The sequence below is a fragment of the Antechinus flavipes genome, chromosome 5 (genome assembly GCF_016432865.1).
Source record: "Antechinus flavipes isolate AdamAnt ecotype Samford, QLD, Australia chromosome 5, AdamAnt_v2, whole genome shotgun sequence".
In the NCBI taxonomy this organism is placed as follows: Eukaryota; Metazoa; Chordata; class Mammalia; order Dasyuromorphia; family Dasyuridae; genus Antechinus; species Antechinus flavipes.
Genome location: NC_067402.1, coordinates 174,648,788 through 174,671,472, shown reverse-complemented (window position 1 = coordinate 174,671,472; position 22,685 = coordinate 174,648,788).

Below are 22,685 nucleotides of genomic sequence, written 5' to 3'. Positions count from 1 at the left end.
ATGCATCTATCTAAGCTCTTCCTTGCCCTCAAACTACTTTTTTCATGATACGGCCTCAGAATTAGTGCCTGACTGAAAAAACCCATGAATATTGGGAGTACAACACATTACCAACAGAAGATATCTTTGAAATTTGCTAGAAAAGGTCTGGTTTTTGCTCGTGGCCAGGGCTGGTTAGACCAGAAGCAGATCTCAGACAGCGAAAGTGCAGAAGGCAGCTAATGCTGATCAGACCAGAGGGTGATGGGGTGTGATCTCAACCAGCAGAAAATTTGCGGGGAGAACTTTACCACCGACTGAGCTAGTTTGCCCAGGCAACAAGTTAGTAGATCAGCAGAGAAGCTATAAACCCGGGGGTAAAGACTTTAATTCTGAAATGGTAGGGTCTCTCAGGACCTGGCCACACCCACGCAGCCCCAGGAGTGACTCAGCACACTCTCAGAGTCTCAGAGTGCAAGCATTGTGCAAGCAGCTCAGCCATTGCTGTTCCACTGCTACTTTACTGCTACTTCCTGTTGTCTGTAGAAGAAGCTTGGTAATACCATACTGTGCAAAAAGCAGACCGCACTTGCTTTTTTGTTGTTGTTGTTTTCTTTGTTTCTTTTTTGTCAAAATGAATAAAAAGTTAAAGTGAGCTCTAACTATAGGAGCTTCTATATGGATAGAGAACAGGCTTCAAACCCTGAGGAAACTAAAAACAGATTGTCTCTACATGAAACTCTAAAGGAGGATATGATCTGGTCCCCACAACACAAGGCTCTCACAGAAGAAATTTATAAGGTTCTTACAAGAGAGCTAGAAGAAAACTGAGGAAAGAAAAGGGGAGCTTGGCAAGAGGGTCTGGATAAGTCATCCCATTCATTAAAAGATAGAGTGGATAAAGAAATCAAATCCCTGAAAAACAGAATTAGTGAATCGGAAAAGGTAAAAAATTCCAAGGAAAACAGAAGTAGTGAATTGGAAAAAGAAAATACCTCTCTAAAAAATAAAATTGGTGAAATGGAAAAAAATTCCATAAAACAAAACAGCTCATTTAAAAACCCAATTGGAAAATTGTAATGGGCTGAGGCTTGAGTTGATGCACTGAGGTCCCAAGCACATGAGGCTAAATAGTAATTGGACCATACTCTATTAATATATAAGCTTGGAGAAAGAATGGCCCCCACCCACTCTTTGTGCAAGTCCTGATGTGTTGTATAGGAAATGACGATTTTGGTGGGTCGAGGCAGGGGAGTGGAAAAGGAAGGGGAGGAGAGACTTTTGGGATTGCCATTGCCACGGTTGGCTCGGCTCGCATCTCTCTCTCTTACCTGGCTTCCTGTCGCAACTGCCTATATTTGCTATTGCAATCTTTATTCACCTCTTCACTTCAATAAATATTGAAGATTTTTCCCTTAACCTGAATTCCTGACTCCGGCTGATTTTAAATACGTGGTCATTACAGAAAATTACAAAAAATAAAATAAAAAAGTAAATGAAGAAAATAATTCATTAAAAATCAGAATTGAACAAATGGAAATGAATGACTCAAGGAGACACCAAGAATCAGGCAAGCAAAATCAAAAAAATGAAAAATTTGAAAAAATGTTACATACCTACTTGGGGAAACAACAGATCTGGAAAACAGATAGAAGAGATTATCTGAGAATTATTGGACTACATGAAAATTATGATGAAAAAAAGAGCCTAGACACTATTTTTCAGGAAATCATCAAAGAGAACTGCCCAAATGTTATAGAATCGGAAGGTAAAATAGATATTGAAAAAATTCATTGATCACTACTGAAAGAGATCCCAAAATTAAAACAGCAAGAAATATAGTGGCCAAATTCCAGAATTATCAGACCAAGGAAAAAATACTGCAAGCTAGGAAAAAAAAAAAAAAAAAAAATTCAAATACAGAGGAGCCACAATAAGGATTACTCAGGATCTAGCAGCATCCACATTAAAGGATCGAAGGTCCTGGAATCTGATATTCCAAAAGGCTAAGGAACTTGGTATGCAGCTAAGAATAACTTACCCAGCCAAAATGAGCATTTTTTCCCAGGGAAAGAAGATGGACATTCAATAAAATAAGTGAACTAAACAAAAAGTTGGATCTCCAAATATAGGACTGAAGAGAAGCAAAGGGTAAAAAGAAATCTCAGAAACTATATTTTTCTTATGTGTATACATAAATAATACATGTATAATTTGATTTTACTGTTATAATATAAAAAAGGAACTAGAGGTGGAAAGAAAATTGTACCAGAATAAGGATAAAGTGAGGGTACTATATCTCATGAAGAGGCAAAGGAAACCTATTACATCTGAGGGAAAGAAGGGAGGGGGATACATCAGAAATGGCTTAAAGAGAAAAATATTAGACATATTTACAAAGAAACTTCTCCCACCTCATTGAAAAGTGGGAGGGGAAAAGTAAAAAGGAAAAGAGTAAGCTAAGTGGAAGGGAATACAGAAATTGTGAGGAAAGGGGGTAAGAAAAGGGGAGGAATTCTAAGATGGGAGAGGGATCCTAAAAAGGGAGGGCTGTGTGAAGCAAGTGGTGCTCACAAGTTTAATACTGGGGAGAGGGGTAAGGGAGAAGGAAAGGAGAAAAACATAGGCTGAAGTTAACAAAATGTCAGGAAATACAGAAATAATAATTTTAACCATAAATGTGAATGGGGTAAACTCCCCACTGGAGGTGCATAGCAGACTGGATTAAAAGCCAGAATCCTACAATATGTTGTTTACACTTGAAGCAGGGTGATACATACAGAATAAAGGTAAAAGACTGGAGCAGAATCTACTACGCTTCAGGTGAAGTCAAAAAAGCAAGGGTAGCCATCCTGATCTCAGATCAAGCAAAAGCAAAAAGTGATCCAATTAAAAGAGATAAGGAAGGGCACTATATCTTGCTAAAGGGTAGCATAGATAATGAAATAATATCAATATTAAACATATATGCACTAAGTGGTGTAGAATCTAAATTCTTAAAGGAGAAATTAAGAGAGCTACAAGAAGAAATAGCAAAACTATAATAGTGGGGAGCTCTCAACCTTGCACTCTCAGAATTAGATAAACCACAAAGTAAATAAGAGAGAAGTCAAAGAGGTAAATAGAATACTAGAAAAGTTAGGCATGATAGATCTTTGGAGAAAACTAAATGGATACAGAAAGGAGTACACTTTCTTCTCAGTAGTTCATGGAACCTATATAAAAATTGATCACATATTAGGACATAAAAACCTCAAATTCAAATGCAGAAAGGCAGAAATTAATAAATGCGCCTTTTTCATATCACGATGCAATAAAAATTGCATTCAATAAAAAGCCAGGGGAAAATAGACCAAAAAATAATTGGAAACTAAATAATCTCATCCTAAAGAATTATTGGGTCAAATAGCAAATCATAGACACAATTAATAATTTCACCCAAGAAAATGACAATAATGAGATATCTACCAAAATGTGTGGGATGCAGCCAAAGCGATAATAAAGGGAAATTTTATATCTCTACAGGCCTACTTGCATAAAAGAGAAAGAGAAGGTCAATGAATTGAGATTGCAACTAAAAAAGCTAAAAAAGGAGCAAATTTAAGACTCCCAGTCAAACACTAAACTTGAAATTCTAAAAATAAAAGGAGAGATTAATAAAATTGAAAGTAAAAAAAAAAAAAAACTATTGAATTATTAAATAAAACTACGATTTGGTTCTATGAAAAAACTAATAAAATCGATAAACCCTTAATAAATTTGATTAGAAAAAGAAAAGAGGAAAATCAAATTGTTAATCTTAAAAATGAAAAGGGAGAACTTGCCACTAATGAAGAGGAAATTAGAACAATAATTAGGAGTTACTTTGCCCAACTTTATGCCAATAAATTCAATAACTTAAATGAAATGGAAGAAAATCTTCAAAAATATAGCTTGCCTAGATTAACAGATGAAGAAGTAAATTGGTTAAACAGTTCCATTTTAGAAAAAGAAATAGAACAAACTATTAACTCCCTAAGAAAAAAATCCCAAGACTATATGGATTTACATGTGAATTCTATCAAATATTTTAAAACAATCAATTCCAATGCTATATAAATTATTTGAAAAAATAGGGATTGAAAGAGTCCTATCAAATTTCTTTTATGACACAGACATGGTACTGATACCTAAACCAGGTAGACTGAAAACAGAGAAAGAAAATTATAGGCCAATCTCCCTAATGAATATTGATGCAAAAATCTTAAATAAAATATTGGCAAAAAATATTACAGAAAATCATCCTTAGGATAATACACCATGATCAAGTAGGATTTATACCAGAAATGCAGGGCTGGTTCAATATTACAAAAACTATTAGCATAATTGACTATATCAATAACCAAATTAACAAAAACCATATGATCATCTCAATAGATGCAGGAAAAGCATTTGATAAAATCCAACATCCATTCCTAATAAAAACACTTGAGAGTATAGGAATAAATGGATTTTTCCTCAAAATATTCAGTAGCATCTATTTAAAATCGTCAGTAAACATCATATGTAATGGGGATAGACTGGAATCATTCCCAATAAGATCAGGAGTGAAACAAGGTTGCCCACTATCACCATTACTATTCAATATTGTATTAGAAATGCTAGCTTCAGCAACAAGAGTTGAGGAAGAGATTAAAGGAATTAGAGTAGGTAATGAGGAAACCAAATTATCACTCTTTGCAGATGATATGATGGTATACTTAGAGAACCCAGAGATTCCACTAAAAAGCTATTAGAAATAATCCACAACTTTAGCAAAGTTGCAGGATACAAAATAAATCTACGTAAATCCTCAGCATTTTTATACATCACCAACAAAATCCAATAGCAAGAGATACAAAGAGAAATTCCATTCAAAATAACTGTTGATAGCATAAAATATTTGGGAATCTATCTGCCAAGGCAAAGTCAGGAATTAGAGAAGTAAAACTACAAAACACTTTCCACACAAATAAAGTCAGATTTAAACAATTGGAAAACTATTAAGTGTTCTTGGATAGGTCGAGCAAATATAATAAAGATGACAATACGACCTAAACTAATCTATTTATTTAGTGCTATTCTAGTCAGACTCCCAAGAAACTATTTTAATAAAAAAAAATAACAACAAAATTCATATGGAAGAACAAAAGATCAAGAATTTCAAGGGAACTAATGAAAAAAAAATCAAATGAAGGCAGCCTAGCTGTACCTGATCTAAAACTATATTATAAAGTAGCAGTCACCAAAACCATTCGGTATTGGCTAAGAAATAGACTAGTTGATTAGTGGAATAGATTAGATTCACAGGACAAAATAGTCAATAACTATAGCTTTCTAGTATTTAACAAAACCAATGACCCCAACTTTTGGAGTAAAAATTCACTATTTGACAAAAACTGCTGGGAAAACTGGAAATTAGTATGGCAGAGACTAGGCATGGATCCACATTGAACACCGTACACCAAGATATGATCAAAATGGGTTCATGATTTAGGCATAAAGAATGAGATTATAAATAAATTAGAGCAACATAGGATAGTTTACCTCTCAGATTTGTGCAGGAGGAAGGAATTTGTGACCAAAGAAGAACTAGAGATCATTATTGATAACAAAACAGAAATTTTTGATTATATCAAATTAAAAGGCTTTTGTACAAACAAAACTAATGCAAACAAGATTAGAAGGGAAGCAATAAACTGGGAAAACATTTTTTACAATTAAAGGTTCTGATAAAGGCCTCATTTCCAAAATATATAAAGAATTTACTCTAACTTATAAGAAATCAAGCCATTCTCCAATTGATAAATGGTCAAAGGATATGAATAGACAATTTTCAGATGATGAAATTGATACTATTTCTACTCTTATGAAAGGATGTTCCAAATCACTATTCATCAGAGAAATGCAAATTAAAACAACTCTGAGATACTACTATACACCTGTCAGATTGGCTAAGATGACAGGAAAAGATCATGATGAATGTTGGAGGGGATGTGGGGAAACAGGGACACTGATGCATTGTTGATGGAGTTGTGAGCAGATCCAACCATTCTGGAGAACAATTTGGAACTATTCTCAAAAAGTTAACTGTGCATACCCTTTGATCCAGCAGTGTTACTACTGGACTTATATCTCAAAGAGATCTTAAAGAAGGGAAAGAGACCTGTATGTACAAGAATGTTTGTGGTAGCCCTTTTTGTAGTGGCTAGAAACTGGAAATTGAATGGATGCCCATCAATTGGAGATTGGTTGGGTAAATTGTGGTATATGAATGTTATGAAATATTATTGTACTATAAGAAATGACCAGCAGGATGAATACAGAGAGGTTTGGAAAGACTTACATGAACTGATACTAAGTGAAATGAGCAGAACCAGGAGATCATTATACACTTCAACAACAATACTATATGAGGATATAGTCTGATAGAAGTGGGTATCTTCGACAATGAGAAGATCTAATTCAGTTCCAACTGATCAATGATGGACAGAACCAACTACAGCCAGAGAAAGAACACTAAGAATTGAATGTGGACTACTTGCATTTTTGTTTTCCTTCCCAGGTTATTTTTACCTTCTGAATCTTATTTTTTTTGTCCAACAAGAGAACTGTATGGATCTGTACACATATATTGTATTTAAGATATACTTTAACATGTTTAACATTTGTGAGACTGCCTGCCATCTAGGGGATGGGGTGGAAAGAGGGAAGGGAAAAGTTGGAACAGAAGTGAGTGCAAGGGACAATGTTGAAAAATTACTCATGTATATGTTCTGTCAATAAAAAGTATAATAAAAAAAAAGAAAGATAAAGAGGAAGACTGTCAGTAAACCTTTCTGTGTCTGTCTTGCTAAAATTTTCTAATATTTGAGAGTCATACTAGCTTTTGAGGAAAGCCTTAGCAAATTAAAAAACAAGAGTAAGAAGAAAAAAAATTTCTTAAGAATTTTACTCTGTTTTCTTAAATTCTGGCCAAGTTAGAAGGTAGACAAGCACCACAGAGAAGAAAGACTGGATCTTTTCCCCAATTTGCAAAATTTCATAACATTATAAATTAATTAGAAAATGGATTTGTGACTAAAATGTAATTTCTCTACTGTGAATTTCCAAATTGAGATTTGAATGCTTTTTAAATAAATGCTGAAATATTCCAGTGAGTTTAGGTTAACATTCTTTATAATTTGTTTTAAGGAAATTAAGTAATAACTATTATCATTATATGGATTTTTCATCATTCTTCCCATAAAGAGTGCTAGATTTATTGTTTTATTACTAAGAGAAGAAGGTCATTTTGTGGATTGGAAAGAAGTGAACTGAAAGTAGTATCAGTGAAGTTTCAAAATGAATTTTTAAATGGATTACAGTTCTTAGTATACTTGATGCTTAATTACAAACCAATTTAGGAATAACTTTTTGATTGATTTGTGTGTTTCAAAATCAGAATCTTTGAGCTGGAAGTTTTACAAATTGTAGTTAAAATAACAAAAATTTTGATGTAAAATTTATTAGACTACTTGATTCAGGTATAAATGCCAATTGGAAAAGATTTTGAAAGATTCATCAAGAAGAAAATGAATAGAATGTATGGAAGCCATAGAAGGGATTTGATGTTAAAGCCACTTAAGCCATGTGATGTGAACATGATTGACTCTGCTTTTGTTAATTAGTTCCTGCAAGAGATCAAATAGTTTTGGGATGTTTTTATGTCTTATTGGCAAAAGAAGGGCATAGGGAAACTAAAAAACAAAGAAAGGAAAATCAATTTGAACTATTTTCCAAAACAAGTTTACAGTTTAAACTTTAAAAACTATCTTTCTAGTTGACTCCAAAAGGAGAGATTTGTTTAAATTAAGGAGTGACTTGAGGGTGAGTAAAATTTAATCCTTATTTTTAAATAGTTTTTGTAAAATTCATTTTTAAATATTAGAAATTACAAATCCATATTTAATTGGGTTCTGAAACTTTTTTTTTAAGAATTGATCATAGTGGTGGAAGAGAGGAATTAACAAATTAAAAGATACAGTTCAGCATGTCATGAAGGAAGAAATAAGGAAAAAGAAAAATTTAAATCTAACATCCAGACCAGATGGTTTTTCCTTTTGAAAGAAGGGCATGTTTTTTTAAGAATTATAAAAGAAATAGATATGTTTTGTAATAGATATTGAACAAAGAAGAAAAAATTGAGGAGTAAAGATAGTTTTTAAGGTAAAACTGACCCTGGTTGTATAGGTTATTGCTGTTGAGCTTAATTTTTATTTTGACATCCAATATTTGACATCACAGCAATGTGTTTACATGTAATACTATTGTGACATAAAATATGATGAAAGGGAGAGTTAGAGAAACCTGAGAAAACTTGTATAAACTGACGCAGAATGAAGTAAGTAGAACCCTAATGCTGTGTACAATAACAGCATTGCAGACATGCAATTTTAAAAGAAATAAGAACTCTGCTCAATAACCTGGTCTCCAGAGAAATGATGACAAAGGACATTACCAATCCTGAGGGAGAAGTAATAAATTCTGGGTATTGAATAAAATATCTCTTTTTCAGATGAGTTAGTGGTGGAATTTATTTTTTCTTGAATACACATTTGGGTTGCAGGTATTTCCCAGTCTGGATTCCATGAGGATTAAGGAAGAATGTCAATCACCATGAAGTCTAAGGAAGACTGCTTGAAATAATAGAAGCCTCAGCTTCTTCTAGTACAGCTCGATTTTTATAAGTTTTTAGGGTTTCTAAGAGTATATAACTAATTCCATAGCAGTGGGATAAAGAGTATAAGACTCATTTTTGTATCCAGCATTAATTTTCTTTATGGCTAGGGAAAAACTACTTTAGGGACCCTAAGTGGTGCAATGGATAGAACGCCAAGTCTGGGGTTAAGAAGATATCATTCTGAGATCAAATATATCCTCAGATATCAATTAGTGGTGTGACCCTAAAAAAGCCACTTAAGCCTGTTTGCCTCAGTTTATTCATCTGTTAAATGAGTTGCATGAATGGGATCAGAGTTGTACATGACTGAAACAACTGTACAATAAATCTATAACCACTTGAAAACTACTCAAAATATCTACCAGCCAGGAAAAAAATGTAAATTTCAATAGCTCTGGAGTATTACTTCATGTACATCAGACTGGTAAAGATGGGAAAACTTTTCTGGAGGAATTGTAGGAAGCCAAATTGATTTACTTTTGGTAGAACCATAAATTCAAAAACAATTGAAATTTATGAAATAGTTATCAAATTTTTTATATTCTTATATGTAGAGATTACTGAAATTGCACATCAAAAAGATAATGATAAGAAAAAACTCATATGCTCATAAGTATAGTAATATCTTAATACTTATGTAATGCTTTTAGGGCACTTAATGTATATTAACTCATTCACAACAGCTCTGTAAGATGACTGGTATTGCCATCCTCATTTTACATGTGAAGAATAAACTGAAAAGAATTAACTTGTTCTGAGTCACATAGGTAATAAATGTCTAAGACAGGTTTTGAACCCAGCTCTTCCTGGCTGTGAGTTCTCTACTTTCTCATTTACACTAACCAACTGCCTTTAAAAGTACCTTACGGCATAATGAAAGTCTAGAAATAATTTTTTTCTCACAATTAAGAACTATATGAATAAATTTTGTAACATGAAGACAATAAACTATTATTGTGCTTCAGAAAATGATGAATATAAATATTACAATGGAACATTAAAAGACTTGTAAATGATTCAGAAGTTAGGAAGGAAGAATGAAAAATACATGACTACAATAAATTAAAAATAAAAACAAATGGCAACAAAATTCAGGCAGAAAATGGTGAAAAGATAGTACAAAATTATTAAAGTTAAGCCCACTTGCTTAACTATTAACAATCAAAAAATCATAAAAGTGAAGGTAACATATATTGTCAATAACAATCACTCTGTTAGTAAGCAAGAATAGTCATCATATCAACTCTTCTGAAATGAAGATGGAAAGAATCTCTCCCTTATTCTAATCCCCAATAGCATCCCCAGAAGCAAGATCACCAAGTCACCATGAGGGTTGATACCAGGCAAAGTATAAATATGCTAGATGCACAATAGTTAGTTCCTTTCTTACACATCCACAAAAAAAAAAAAAAGTCTCAATCCAATATACACTAATTTGAGGAATGAAAACCCTTGTACTTGCAATAACAAAAACAAAATAAAAAACCCATATCTATAATTTACAAGTCAGGAGAAAGGCTGGTTAGAATGAGAATAATATTTTTGATGTTTTGACTCTATTTTATGAGTCCACCAACCAAATTTTGCTGCTGCTGCCTTTGCATCATCTTCCTCACTCTGCAAAGATGATGAAATGGGACACACATGGCAAACCTATAGGTTATGAAAAATAAAGCATGATCATTTCAGAAGACATTTTTTGCTTTTATTGATCATACTTCAGGAAGTACATCTAGATATATTCACATGAAAACATTAACTAGAATCTTGTATTAAGCTCCCTTGTAAATCATCTCAAAGCTTTCCTAATTCCATCTCAAGCCTCTGCTTCTTTGAACAATTACCCCTGGGTATCAATTATTTGTGACATTCTCTTCAACTGTACTTAAAACATTCCTTTAGGAATTTGATCTGAGTTGTCATAATAATGCTTCATCAGTCAAACAAAATGATTAAAAAGGTCACATCCACTATCTAGGATGCCTGATGGTTAGTTATTGGAGTCTTTTTGCCCAGTAAAACTTTTGTCCTCTTAGCTCTCTATTTGCTACTTTATTATATAATAAAAGTCAATTCTGCTGAAGTATTGAAGTAATATTTCCAGCTTTCTATCTGTCTGGATTTGGCTAAAAAAAAAAAAAAAAGATTTTGGATGTTATTTGGTTTGCATTTTCTCATTGTGTGGTAAATAAAAAATCATTAAAAAAAAAAAAAAACCTTGAATTTAGAAAGAATGTCAGAACTTAAATAAACAAATAATGTTAGGCCTTAAATAAATCAACTTGTTTTTCTGAACCTTAGTTTCTTTATCTATAAAATTGTGACAATGATACTTGGATTACCTGTTTTAGTACAGTCCCTAGCACATAATAAGTACTTGCTACTTGCCAGTCAATAAGCATTTATTAAGCATTTACTAGGTGCATAGGACTGTACTAAGTACCTGGAATAAAAAGGAGGCAAAAGACAATCCCTACCCTTAAAGAACTTACATTCTAATGGGGGAGACAAGAAATAAATAAATATGTACAAACAAATTATATACAGGATAAATAGGAAACAAAAGAGGAAAGGAACTAAAGTTAAGAGAAATGGGGATTTCCTACCCTAAAGAGTAATATCAAATGATCAAAAGTCCAAAAAGAGTTCTTAACTTAAAAAAGGATCCAAAAATCAAAAAAAAAAGAGATCAAAAAAATTGAGGGAAAACTAAAAGCAATCCAAGAAAATCATGAAAAGAAAGTTAATCAATCAGGAAAAAGAGGTACAAAATCTTAAGGAAGAAAATAACTCACCAAGAAATAACAAAACAGATTATAAAGACTGAAAAACTAGAACAGAATGTGAAATATCTTATAAGCAAAACAGCATCTGAATAATAGTTCAAGAGGAGAAAATATGAAAATAATTCAACTGCCTGAAAGTTGTGACCAAAAAAAGAACCTTGACATAATAATGCAAGAAATAATCCAAGAAAATTGTCCTGGAGAGATAAAACATGAGGAGAAATTAGAAATAAAGAAATCCACTGATCATCCTTTCAATGAGATTTTTTGTGTGTGGAAAACACATAGGAATATTATTACCAAGTTTCAAAATCCCTAGATCAAAGAGAAAATTTTGCAAGAATAAAAAAAAAAATTTAAATATGCTGCAATTCGAATTTTAGAGGACTTAGCAGTAGCCACAATAAAAGATCATAGATCCTGGAATCATATCTACCTATAATCAAAAGAAATAGGCCTGCAGCCAAAAAAATCATATCCAGCAAAATTATCTGTAACATTGAATGAGAAAAAATTGACATTCAATAAACTTGCAGATTTTCAGGACTTTCACTCAACCAAACACAATGTTAATAGAGAATTTAACATCTAAGAGCTAATATCAAAGATCAGTTTCAAAGAACTTAACATGGATAAAATGTTTATGTTTTTATTATATGGGAAATGTATACATGGGAAATAAATCTATGTTTAAGATTGACATCAACAAAAGGTTAACTCAAAAGAAAGATTGGGTAAGAGTTAAGGTAAAAATAGTAATTATGTTATACAAATGAGGTGCAGAGGAAGAATAGATACAGAGCATTAGAGAGGGGAGGAGGGCTCATATTTCTGAAAACTCATTCTGGGAATGGATTAAATAGACCACATGAAGATTATAATATCCTCCAAAATTTATAAAGAAATAAGGGGGAAGGGAGAGATGGGCAGATGGGGTATGGGAAGAAGACAAGGGAGGGATCCACGGGTGAGGGAAGGTTAAGTAATAGCAATGAAAGTTAAGGAGTAGAATTAAAGCAAAGAGTCAGTAGGAATAGGAAAGATATGTGTGTGTTGTGGGGTATATGTGTGTGTACATGAATGTACATGTATATATCTATACATGTATACATAAATATACGCTTTCTTAATTATAGCCTGCTTAGGGGTGGGGAGAGGCATGAAAGGGAGAAAAAAGGATAAAGTAAAAGAGGTATCCAATTTACAAGGAAATAAAGAAAATATCAACATTCATGAATATAATTTCCTCTATTATATATATATATATATTTTTTTCTTGAACTAGTAATTTGTTGTTATATATTTTGAATCTTCCCTGATGTACTGTTGGGCACATGACAATGTTTTATTTTGTTTTGTATTCCTTTTCTGCTTTTCTTACTCTTTTTTAAAATAAAATAAAATTTTTTTAAAACGAAAATAACTCCTTGAAAACTAGAACTGGGTGAAGGGAATCAAATAATGTTGTAAGACACAAAGAAATACTAAATCAAAAAAAAGAAAGAAAGAAAGAAAAGAAAAAATAAAAAGAAACAGAAAATTTATTAGAAAAACAACTGATCTGGAAGACAGATTAAGGAGAGACAATATAAGAATTGTTGGATTACCTAAAAGATATGATAAAAACAAAAGAATCTGAATACAATATTATAAAAAATCATTAAGGAAAATTGTCCTGAAGTTCAAAAACAAAAGGGTAAAATAGAAATAGAAAAAAAAAAATTTCCCATTCATCATGTGAAAGATCCCAGAAGAAAAATTTATAGGAATGTCATGGCCAAGTTAAATAAAAAATAAAATAAAATAAAAATATCACAAGCAACAGGGGAAAAAAGACAATTTAAATATTTTGAAAATATAGTCAGAATTTCACAAGATCTAGCAGCTTTTACTCTAAAAGAGCTGGAGTTAAATCCAAGAATAATTTTTCCAACAAAATTGAGTATAATTTTTAATTAAAAATATATTTTAATGTATCTGTAAGTAAAAGACCATAACTCAATTTGATTTATTGAAAATTGAAAATTTGATTCAAAAAATCCAGAAGACATAAGAAGAAAGCATTAAAAACTAATTATAAGACACTCATTAAGGCCTGTTATGGGCCTCTGAAACAAGGATTAACTTACTGTTAAGTTGTAATGACCTTGTATTTAAAATCAGCCGGAATCAGGAATTCAGGTTAAGGGAAAAATCTTCAATCTTTATTGAAGTGAAGAGGTGAATAAGGATTGTGATAGCAATATGGGCAAGAAAGATTTCCATAGCAATATGGGCAGCTGCAACAAGAAGTCAACTAACAGAGGGGGATCTGAGCTGAAAGGTCATCGCAAGGGCAAAGCAAGCAGTCTCTCCTTCCCCTTCCCTTTCCACTCCCCTGCCTTCACCCACCAAAAATGTCATTTCCTATACAACACATCAGGACTTGAACAAAGAGTGGGCGGGGGCCATTCTTTCTCCAAGCTTATATATTTATAGAGTATGGTCCAATAACTATTTAGCCTCATGTGCTTGGGACCTCAGTGCATCAACTCAAGCCTCAGCTCATTACATTAAGTCAGTAGAATTAATAAATACAATGATTATCTAATTTAGCATGGTGATTAATAGTACTATAAGTTCAGTATGATTGATTTAATCTTACAACAAATAATGGTTTCCTAGTGATATAATGATTGTTTTATGCTCAGTGTAAAGCATTTAAACTGGAAGGTCAAGCTTGGGGGAGAAGAGGGGAAGGAAAGAGAGAGATTCCATCTTCATCAGCCTTGTGGTGGCTAGCCCATCCTCCTGCATTTTCTCCACTGAAACCAAGTCTCCTCTGAAGGCCCCAAAAAAGCTAACTGAGCACCAGATGAAGGCTACAATAAAGACTTTGGACTTTTAACACCTGGCTATGCTTGTGGTGATTACTGAACTGAAAAAAAGACTGCCCCAAAGACCTCCAGAAAACCACTAAGAATATTACAAAGGCCAAACTGTTTGCTTATTTTACATGTTTGAAATATGGATAACATTTTCATAACTTAAAACTATCATCATTACTAAGGCATTTGCAAAGAAAAGGGAAGGGCAACTAGATGGCATAGTGGATAGAGTACAGAACCCTGAAGTCAGGAGGGTCTGAGTTCAAATTTGACCTCAGAGCAGTATATGATGGGGTGATTCTACTAAAACATCAAATTGGGTAGGAAAAGATAAAAAGGAAAAATATGTTTTATCAAAAATGGGACATGAAAGAAAGAACAAATACAGAGAAAGGGGTGGAAGGCTGGTAATGTTGAAATCTTTCTATTATCTAGGTTGAAGAGGAAACAAAGTGTACTCCTGGAAGGGAATAGAAATCTTATGAACAGGATGCAGTGTTGGGAAGGGACGTTTAGATGCATATGTGGATTATGATTTAGGAGAATGAAGGAGAGGATGGAGAGGTATGTGGACTGAGATTGGGGGATGAGGGAAGGAATGGGAGCACTCTTAGAGGGACGGGTGAAAAGAAGATGGCAGAGTGAGAGAAGATAAGGTAACAGGGAGAGGGTAAAAAGAGAGACTGAGAAAGAAAACAGTAAAAATAAATTGGAGAGAAACTCACTGATGGTAATTTTAACTTTGAGTGTGATTAGGACAGTTATAGCAGCTCTCTTTGTGGTAGCAAAGAATTGGAAATTGCAGGGATCCCCTTCAATTAAGGAATGGCTGAATATATTTTGGTGTATGGTTGTGGTGGAATATTACTCTGCTTTAAAAAATGATGAGCTCAATGATCTTAAAAAATGTGAGTGAGCAGAATCGGGAGAACATTGCATACAGTGAAAGTAATATTGTTTTTAAAATCACTTTGAGTAACTAAGTCATATTGACTATTATAGATACACAAATTAAAAATAAAGGGCATATGAAGAAAGATATTATTTATAACCAGAGAAAGACCAATAAATAATTTTTATATTTACTTATTCCTGTCTAATTCCAGGTAGCCATCTAGGGTAGAAGGGAGAGAAATAAACACATTTGTTATCTATTTGGGGGAAATATCAAGTTGTACTAGAAGATTTGCAGTTTTCATGTACAATCATCTTTTCTATTGTACTATGTTGTGGAAATGCTCATTTTGTCCTATGAATTTTAAAAAAATTAAAAGGGAGGGAAAGTTTGGGAAAGACTTCCTGTAGAAGATCATTTACTTGAGACTTAGAGAAAGCCAGAAGGGAGAGATGAAGAAGGAGAGCATTCAAGATATGGGGATAGCTAAAGAAAATGCCCCAAATCAGAACATCTTCAAGAAAAATGGCATAATGATATAGTGGGTAAAAATCAGGAAGACCTGATTCAAGTTCTGCCTCAGCTAGTATTAGCTTCATTGATTCAGGACTAGTCCTTCAGCTCCTAGTAACCTTGACATCTGTGACTTTAAGTTGCAGAATAGTTGCTCAACTGTAATGGTAGTTCTCTCACCTAAAGCTTCTTATATGAATGAAATCACAGATATGGACAGAAAATAAATGTCATTTCATCATTATTGCATTGATCAGATGAGAAGACATGCAGAGCACCTTGAAATTGCAAAATATATTATGAATACATCTTAATATTAGAGAATAAAAGTAGGAACCTAAGAGACCATCTAGTCCAAATTGGTCATTTTGTAGATAAGGAAACTAAAGTCCAGAAGAGTTAAGTGATTTGCCCAATGTCATGCAAATAGTAAAATAGTATCATTTATACAAAGATTGATCTTTGCTAAAAAAATTATGAAACTGAGACCACTAGGTGATGCCATAATGCACAGAACACTGGGTCTGGAGTCAGGATGACTTGAGTTCAACTATGGCCTTAGACACTAAGTATGTCATATTGGGCAAGTAATATTGCCAGTTTCCTTAACTGTAAAATAGGAATAATGATAGCATCTACCTCTCAAGTGTTGTTGAGGAACAAATGACATTTTGTAAAAGTGCTTGCCTCAGAATAGGTGCTATAAAAATGCTAACTCTTATTATATTACCAATAATCCAGTTTCTCTTCTTTTTTCTCCTCTTCTCTCTTCTTTTCTCCTTATTCCTCTATGTCTCTCTCTCTATCTCTCTCTGTCATTGTCTTTGTGTCTGTCTCCCCCTCTGTGCTTGTGTGTGTCTCTCTGTGTGTCTTCAGAGTGGGAGAAACAGAATGGGAACACACAGAAAGAATGAGAGAGAAGAGAGGCAGAGACAGAGACAAAGACACAGAGAGATAGAGAGAGAGAGACAGAGACAGTGACAGAGAGAGAGAGAAAGAAACAGAGAGAGTCAAAGACAAATAGACAGAGAGATATATGCATATATATGTCTGTATATATATCCATATAATGCATATATATGCATATACCCATACATACATACCCAGTTGTTTGCATATTGTTCACACATACACAATTGATTAGACGGTGATCTCCTTGAGAGAAGGGATTGTGTTTTGCCTTCTTTTGTATCCCAAGCTTAGCACAATGCATGCAATATGGTAAGTGGTTAACAAATGCTAGCTGACTCACTAACAAGAAAAATTCTTATCACCCAGAGTGCAGTTAGAGTAGTGAGCCTTGTGAAATTGTTTACCTGTGACAGTGCTCTTGGTGGGTATGGTAAGGGATAAGAATTTGGAAAAAGCAGAAGAATGAGAAGGTTCACCATTTGGCATTGGAATTCCAGCTATGTTCCTTATCACCTGTCTGAAACCACAGTTACTTGTAAAGCAGTCATTTAGTATTTCTACAATTAATAGTAGAATATGAAGCCATCACAAAACAATATTTATTGCTTTGTGGGTTAAAAGACAAATTGACGTAGGGAGCATGTTCTGTATGTACACTAGAAGATTTCTGTGGTGAAATGCTGTCATTTGATTCCTCATCGAGTGCTTACCACAATGATTTCCTGGGTTTGAATTTTGGTCAGTATAGTTTTGCAACAATTAATATTCGGTCTCTTTCCTTTCCCCCTTTCTCTCCTCCCCAATGTTTTGCTTATGGTTATCACCTCCCTCAAACAGCCTTCCCCTTTCTTATACTTTTACCCTACTATTTCTATTCTCCCTTTTATTATTAGACTTACCCCCTTTCCTTTCCCCTTTCCCTTTCTACTTTCCTATAGGGTAAGAAAAGTTTCTCTGTGAAGCTAAATATGTCTGATATTCTCTCTTTGAATCAAATCTGATAAGAGTAAGATTCACACAATGCTTATCCCCTGCTCTTCTTTCCCTCAATAATAATAGGTCTTTTTTGCCTCTTCACGATATGTATTTTACCCCATTTTAACTCTATTTTCCTCTTCTTCCATTAGAATCCCCTTTTTTCCTCTAGTTTCTTTTTTATATTATCACAATAAAATAACATTGTACTTATACCCTTTAAGTACACCCATAACTAAGATCTCTCAAGAGTTAACCATATCAAATGCCCATCACTTGGAGAATAGCTGAGTAAATTGTAGTATATGAATGTTATGGAATATTATTGTTCAGTAAGAAACCACCAACAGGATGATTTCAGAAAGGCCTGGAGAGACTTACACAAACTGATGCTGAGTGAAATGAGCAGGATCAGGAGATCATTATATACTTCCACAACAATACTATATGAGTATCAATTCTGATGGAAGTGGCTACCTTCAACAATGAGAGAATCCAAATCAGTTCCAATTGATCAGTAATGAACAGAACCAGCTACACCCAGTGAAAGAACATTGGGAAATGAGTATGAACCACAACATAGCATTTACACTCTTTCTGTCATTGCTTGCTTGCATTTTTGTTTTTCTTCCCAGGTTATTTTTACCTTCTTTCTAAATCCAATTTTTTCTTGTGCATCAAGATAACTGTATAAATATGCACACATATATTGTATTTAACATCTACTTTAATATATTTAACATGTATGGGACTACCTGCCATCTAGGGGTGGGGATGGAGGGAAGGAGAGGAAAAGTTGGAATAGAATTTTTTGCCAGAATCAGTATTGAAAAATTACCCATGCGTATGTCAATAAAAGGCTATAATTTAAAAAAAAAAAAAAAAAGATTTAACCATATCATCTTCCTGTACAGGGATATAAGCTTTTAAACTTTTTTTAAGCTAATTTTTTCTTTCCTTTTTATCTTTATATGTGTCTCTTGAAGATAAATTATTCTGTTCAGCTGTGGTCTTTTCATCAGAAATAAATGAAATTTATATTTTTTCATTGAATGTCCATCTTTGTCCCTGAAAGATAATGCTTAATTTCGCTGGCTGCAATACAAGTTCTTTTGTCTTTCAGAATATCAGATTCCAGGCCCTTCAATCCTTTAAAGTAGAAGCTGCTAGATCCTGGGTAATCTTGATTGTGACTCCTCAATATTTGAATTGTTTCTTTCTTGTGGCTTGCACTCTTTTCTACTTAATGTGATAATTCTGAAATTTAGCTACTATGTTCCTTAGAGTTTTCATTTTGGGGTTTCTTTCAGGAGATGATCAGTGAATTTTTTCAGTGATATTTTACCCTCTGGTTCTAAGATATCAGGGCAGTTTTCCTTGATGGTTTCCTGAAAGATGATGTTTAGGATCTTTTTTTTTTTCAACATGGTTTTCAGGTAGTCCATTAATTCTTAGATTGTCTCTCCTGAATCTATTTTCCAGGCCAGTTGTTTTTCCAATGAGATATATTATAAATTCTTCATTTTTCTTTCTTTTTTTTTTTTGGTTTTGTTTGATTGATTCTTGAAGTCTCATTGAATCATTCACTTCCATTTATTCGCTTCTAATTTTTAGTGAATTATTTTCTTTAGTTAGCTTTTTTATCTCCTTTTGCATTTGGCCAATTGAACTTTTAAATGAATGTTTGTTCATTGGATTTTTTTTTCCCATTTCACAAATTCTGTTTTTTAATGAATTGATTTCTTTTTAAAATCTATTTTATAAGGAGTTATTTTTCCATTTCATCAAATCTATTTTGTAAGGAGTTTTCTTCAGATAATTTCTGTGTTACCCTTTTCAAACTCTCTTACAAAGATCTCATTTCCTTTCCCCATTTTGTTCTAACTCACTTTTAAGATCCTTTTTGAATTCTTCCAAGAGAGCCTTGTGAGATAGGGACCAACTCATTTCACTCCTTGGAGCTTAATCTGAAGACAATTTCCCTTTAAAATCCTTAGGGTTTGAGTTCTGTTCTTTGTCTCCATAAAAGCTATCTATGGTCAGAGTTATTTTTTTTGCTTTTTTGGCTCATTTTTAAAAGATTGAAATCTGTTCTTAGGATAAAGAGGAGATTGTCCTAAGCTTCTTTTACAGGTGATTGTGACTTTACATAGCCCTGGGCTGGTGCTGCTGACTTGCTTCAGGTGCTGAATGAGCATGGCCAAGTCTCATGTTATTCTGAGTTCAGAGGCTCATTATTTGCCTTTTGTATTTGTGTTGTAAGTCTCACAGATAATCTGTTGATCCACTGGTTACTAACCAGGACAGAGTACCCAACACAGCTGTATTTTTGCTAAGAGTCTCTTGGTAGATTTCCCAGTGCAAGGTCCCTGTATTGTGCCTGTGCTTGGCTGCCTCCTCTATGCCTGAATGAAACAGAATTTTCTAAAGTTCTTCCAAAATATCTTCTGCTGGAAATATGTTACATTCCAAATATTTGTGAGTGCTGTCACTCCAAAATCAGTTCAGAGGCTTGATCTGAGGAATGCCAGGAAGAACTCAGATAAAGACCTGTCTATTCTCCACCATAGTGGCCTGATCTCCCCTTCTAAATTCTTGTATCAAGTAAAGTGAGTGGAACCAAGAGAAGGTTGTACACAAAAATAGCAATACTGTACAGTGATCAACTATGAATGACTTAGCTATTGTGGGTTATACAATGATCTAAGATAATTCTGAAAGGCTTAAAAGAAAAAACTGTTTCCACCTCTAGAGAAAAAAACTGAAATCTGAATGCAGATCAATGCATTCTTTTTTTAAAAAACATTATTTTTCTTTGTTTTGTTTGGGAGGCAGTATGGTCTGTATTTCTTGGGAAGTACCAAGAAAGATTCAGTGAAAATGAAGGACCACATGGGCATATAAAAGTACCTTAAATTCTCCAGAGATAATATAATCCCCAGACTGTTGCTGGTGGATAATATTTCAATGTCTCTTAAAGGATCATAGATATAGCTCCCTGTAGTTTTTAGACATCAGATTTAGAATAGTAAGTGCTGAATGATCACAGACTCTTCCTTATAGATTAATAGAAATCAGGTTCTTTAATTAGAAAATCAGAGGAAACTAATTCAATTAATTAATTTACCTACCAATTTGGGATAGTCACTGAGGCATGGGTAGATGCTTCCTTTAATGAAGAATTACAGAAAGAGTGCCTTTGCACTCTTTGCAAGCATACTTTTCAATATGGAACCCTATTAGAAGTGATAGAAGTTATGGGAAAACACTATAGTGGAGCATATTCTATATTGAACTTTTACATATTATCTTAGCCAACACAGTTTTTATCTTTATCTATAACTGACTGATCATAATCAAAGTTTTCTCTGAATTGGCATCAGAGAGTGAAGAATTTCATGAATTGGCATCAGAGAGTGAAGAATTTCATTCACAGTTGTTGACATCAGGGCCTGAGGGTCTCTGACCATATGACCCCAAGAAACAGAGTCAAGATTTTGGCTTTCCCCCCGCATTTATTTTAGTTCTGGAAGTTCTGTAGGGAGTAGAATTTACAAAATGAGAAGTCAAGTCAAGGGAGTCCAGGAGTTCAGTAATCAACTGATCTAAATGTTGAGTCTAATCTCCTTCCCTTCTCCAGAAAATGAGGTGGTATAGGGGATATTATACCCTATGTGGGGAATGTTGGGTTTTTTAATGTTTCTTTTTGCTATGCCTTTTAATTAAATATAACTTTGTGAAATCTAATCTGATGTTAGGTGGTTAGATAGAACTAGAATACCAGGTACCAAGCCCTGTGGGATAGGGAATGGTAAGGGCTTGAGCTAATGGCATAAAAATTAAAATTCTCAACTATTCAGGAACAGATTAGTGACACAATGAATAGAGCTCTGGACCTAAAGTCAGGAAGACCAGAGTCCAAACACAACCTCAGATCTTTACTGTCATCCTGAACAAGTCACTTAACACTGTTTGTTTCAATTTCATCTGTAAAATAAACTGGAGAAGAAATGATAAAATATTTCAGTATCTTTGCCAAAAAAAAAATCCAAATAAGATCATGAAGATCTGGATATAATTGAAAAGACTGAACAGCCACCATATTTATAGTATCAGTCTCTGAAGGGAGTATAAAATATAATAGATTTGGCATGGCAGAATAAGGTCCAGACTTAATATGTTACACAATCCTCTGTCTCTTATTCTGCCAACATTTCCTGAGCCTATAATAGGATTTAAAGACACTTGCACTGGATGGAAAAGAAATGACATAGTACTTTTGTAACTTTTTTATTTATCTACACAACTTAATATAATACATCTCTCTCTCTCGAAGTCAAATACATAAAGAAAACTTAAGATAATCTCCAACTTTAATAAACAGTGTTTAAAAAAAAACAAAAGAACATCTGGAACATGAGTAATGAATGATCTTTAAGCAAATAAGAAATCACAGAATAAGATATAACTCATCTTCCATTGGTAAATGGGCATAAGTAGCAATGATCTAAGTTTTAGATCAGTTCTTAAGCATAGTTTAAATTATTACAGTGGAATGATCGTTGAGAATCATAAGACCTCTTTTAAAATATCAGTTTTGACACTGGTAAGTTATGTGACTTTTTGCAAGATCTTTTACTCCCACCCCTCTGACTCAGTTTCCTCATTGTTAAAAATGAAACAATCGAACTAAAGTAGATAGTTCCTAAAGTTCTTTCCAACTCAAAAATCCTATTAGAAGAACACCTTTAGATCAGACCTTTGAGGTTATGAAGTCCACCTTCCTCATTTTACAGGAAACTGAAACCAGGGAAGAAATTATGACTTCTAGGGTCACTTAATTAATAAGTGTCAGAGCCAGAATTTGAATCCAAGTTCCCTGTCCCCCAAATGTAGTATTTTTCCTATAGTATACTATCTCTGTCATTGTCTGAATGTTATCAATAGAGTAAATTATTAATAACAAGAAAAGATTTTCAAAGCAATTTGAGAAATAAGAATGGCTTTTAAAATAGGGT